Here is a 4,326-nt window from a genome sequence, read left to right as displayed (position 1 = left end):
ATGTCTCAAAACTTTTTGTTTGGCAAAACAGCAAAGTGAAAAAATATGTGAACAAAACAAAAAGTCAAATCTTTCATTGAATGATCATGACTGTTGTCTTACTCTATACATGACCAACATGTATCAACAAGATATAGTGTGTAGATATAGTCCAGTGTCACAAGTGTAAGAAGAAGAATCTTTCTTCTGATATTTTAAAAATCGATTTTTCTGACAATGTCTTCTAATTTTTCTTGCTTTTGTTTTTCGAGGGGTTTTATCTTTGGTTTGTTGTCTCTTTCTGTAAGAAGTGCTATCAAATAAAATTCCATATTTCAAGCAACAGGGGGCAGTATTGTTTCATTAATATATTTTAAGTTATTTTTGAAATATGTGTTTTGCTTAAAGTTGGACAGAATTTTACAGGTGCCTTTTTTAATGTGCAACAAATGTAACAAATGCACAAATACTACTACATAAATACATGTTCTGCATTTAAAATCCTACCAAACCATCAAAAAACTGAAACCAGAGAGTGGATCATGTCTCTCAAGATTAGAGTGCTACTTCTTCTTGTGTAGGGTGGAGTCAGTTCAGTGCAAGTGTTTAGATTGAGAAGATTAAAACACCCACAGACTTGAATATTCCCACCACCATCATGATGCATCACATAGTAATCTGATCAGCCATTTAGTTTCTGGTGATGTGTTTCTTCATAACTGTTGTTAAAAACTGTTATGAAACCTCAGTCATGCACACGCCTGAACAATGATCCAGCATTTGTTGCTGTAATTGTTTGTACTAGTTCATGCTGGCTTTGCCTGTCTGACTAAATAACTATACAAGGAGCAAGCTGTCAAGCATGTTCAAAGGTGATGTTTAAGGAGCTGCTGGCTGCCAGCTTAGCTTTTCTCCCTGTTTGCTGGTCTGATGATAAGTGAGGTAGGGTTGGGTTATTATTTTACTTATATATAATATAAGAAAAATATTATATATAATAATATACTTATTTTTGTTTTTTCTTCAAATAGCGTCAAAAACATTAGCTAATGTAGCTTAAATCACTATAAGTTTGTTAAAGATTTGTATTTCTAATCTGATAGAATTGGACTTGGTTTTGATTTTCAAATCTTTAACATTTATTTTTCTCCGTCTCTGAGTTTAAGAGTGATCTTTGGAACTCCACTTTCTAAGAAAAAGAATAAGAAAGACGGAAAGGTTTCAAGGAAACAAAAATTTCCTTGAAATTATCCTTCCATCTTTCTGTTCCAGCAAGAAAAGTCTTATTTACAGCAATAGTGGCAAACAGCAGAAGCTGAAGCAGCAACGCCTCTGTGTGAGCGCACTGTCACATCATAGTATTGTGGGACGCCACTTGGTGTGAATTCCTGCTAGTGTCTGGGAAAGGAAAGAAGACTTAGGAATGTGCCATAGCTGCATGTGTGCAGGTTTTATTCTATGGATGCCTGACCTGACACGTCAAGGGTTTGAAGTGCTGTGAGGCCCTGAGAAGGGCTTTACGGGTTTTTACAGAGTGACAATAACAAATGATTATTATGGCAATCTTCTTCCAACAGGAAGTGATGGCTCCTGCAAATCCTCGCACCCGTGTCTGACCTGGTCTGGTAGCTGCTCCCTCCTCTGTAAGAGACAGAAAAGTAAAGCACCTCCCTGCTTAGCCTTGATGATAGTATTATCCATTATTCTTCTGCTGATTCTAAGGCCCAGTTTCAGGACATCTGGTTCCCCCTGACCAGAGCCTCTTCTGCTACTCATTATCAATTGTGATGTGTGTAAGCATGTTGCAAAGAATTTAAGGTTCACAGGAACAGTTTAATTAGACATAAATATAAAAGAAATGAATCTCCAAGAATATCATCCAAAAAATGGTACTGAGGGGGGTGTTACAGTGGGGGGTCTCCTTATCAGCTGGAAATATTAAAGCCATAAACTGAAATAAAATGACTTAAGAGAGCGGATAAAAACTATCGAACAACAGAGATGTTGAGCCTGTTCCAAAGTTTGCATGTACATGTGTTGAAGGTGCTTGTTGAATTGTTAAACATATTTTTCTTTCATCTGTAGAGCAACAAAATAAAAGTTTAATTCTCTTCAGCTTGAATATCAGGTTCAGCAGGTCCTGAGGAAACGGTTTACAGGCTGTTGTATCCTATCCAAAAGCTTTTTGCGATTTTACATTGAGAAACATTATCCTTAACATATTTGACCGCATTAAGTACCGTGGCCGTCACACTGTCATTTATAATTGTTTTAATAACTCGTGTCTTAAGTCGTTCCATCATACAGAAAATAAAAAAGCCCGTGATTCACTTTTACATCACAAAATGTTAGAAATATAAGCCGTTCATAACAACCTGATAGGCTGGGAGTTTAAAATGCAAACCAATGGAAGCAGAAGACTTTACTGTCACAGAGCACACGGTGTCTATTATTGTGTAGACATTCAATTCAATTCAATTTTATTTATATAGCGCCAAATCACAACAAAAGTCGCCTCAAGGCGCTTCATAGATACAGAGAAAAACCCAACAATCATATGACCCCCTATGAGCAGCACTTTGGCAACAGTGGGAAGGAAAAACTCCCTTTTAACAGGAAGAAACCTCCAGCAGAACCAGGCTCAGGGAGGGGCGGGGCCATCTGCTGCGACCGGTTGGGGTGAGAGAAGGAAGACAGGAAATAAGAAGTCACATCTGTGGCTAAAGCATTGTACAGCACAACTTTAAAAAGCTATAGTGTGTGAGGTTGCGTAGGTAAACGGGGCCTTGCCCTTCTTCAACCTGCTGTTGCTTTTTGAGTGTTTGAACCCAGCGTGTGACAAACCATCTGTTGGGGTTGTGGATTTGACACCCCAGCATCGTGAAAAAACACGCTTCTGGCTGAGCGTAAGATTTCTGCTTACAACTCAGAGTCTCAGTTCTGAATGACATTAAAATGTTTTTGTAAGCGTGGCTAATGTATACTTTGACTTCTACGGCACACACACACACACAAGAACAACAACACAGAGAAGAAGAAGAGGGGTAGTTTACTACGCATCATAAAAATGCAATCACTAATCTTCCAGCTGTATCTTTGTGTTCTGACTTCAGAGTCCTTGTTTGTTTACTGAGCCGTACTTTGGGAGTCAGACTGTTGTGATACTGGGAGGAAAGGGTGAGGTGTGAGAGGCTAAACCATTACACACAAAACCTCAAAAACCTAAAGAGTGTGTGAGACTGTTAGCTGTGTCGTTCAGCAATAAACTCATCTACAGTGTGTTAGTAAAGAGTGACGTGTACTTCTGTCCCGTTAAGCAACGGTTTAAAAGGAATCTGGGTTTAAATAGAACACAGCAGTGATTAAGTGCAGGAAACACTAGTATAAGGTGGAACAAAGCTCCTTCAGCGTTCACAATGACCAAAGTGAGGACTGCAGTTTCTCTCAGTCAGCTGATTGTGTTCAGGGAAGAAGCAGATACACTGAGACTGCTCTGTGATGTTAGTGAGCTGTGGGCTCAAAAGCAGAAAAACAGTAAAACATGCACTCATTGCAATTCTGGTTTATTTCATGAACACAGCGAAACCTTTTAGTCCACAGAGCAAAGTAAATGATAAATGGATACACATAACACAGTGTTATTAACATGAGTGAACACTTGTTTCTCCCAGCAGCATTACTGAAGTGACGCTTTAACGATGCTTCATGGTGACTTTATGATGATGAAACATGTTCTCTTATTAGCAGATGTCTGCGCTGTCACTTAGAGCCTGGGTTCAAGCTTCCTCTTCAATCACCACTCATCATCATCATTAGGGCGCACAATAGATTGGGACCACATCCTAACACTAGAGGGCAGCACGGAGCAGGAGATCGCTGCTTTGGAGTCCTAAAAATAACCCATCGTCATGGTGATGCAAACAGACAGCTTGTGTGTCTGACAACATGTAACCGTGCAGTTGTTCCTCAATGAAAAGGTCTATTCTTAGAAGCTGAACGAGATAATCAGCCCACTCAGCAGGTCAGGCAGCCAACTGATGATGACGATGCTTTCAGTACAGACAGAGTTGGTCCACAAATATAAATATCTCGACTCTTAATTGATGACTCACCTTCAAACCACATGAATCTTGTGAAAAACCTGAAGTTAAAACTGAGATTTTATTTTCAAAGGAAGTTGTGTTTCTCTTTTAATACAAAGAAGCAGCTGGTTGCTGCAACATGTTTGCCTGTGCTGGATTATGGAGATAGTGTATATATGAATGCTTCTCAGTGTCTTTGAGTGGTTGATTCTGTGTATCGTGCTGAGGTTCATCACTAACCGTGAATCTCTCGTATACTCTCAGG

The sequence above is a fragment of the Neolamprologus brichardi genome, chromosome 3 (assembly GCF_056152115.1).
Source record: "Neolamprologus brichardi isolate AB-2024 chromosome 3, ASM5615211v1, whole genome shotgun sequence".
Lineage (NCBI taxonomy): Eukaryota > Metazoa > Chordata > Actinopteri > Cichliformes > Cichlidae > Neolamprologus > Neolamprologus brichardi.
The sequence above is the reverse complement of the archived record's forward strand: the minus strand, read 5'-3'. Positions refer to the sequence as shown.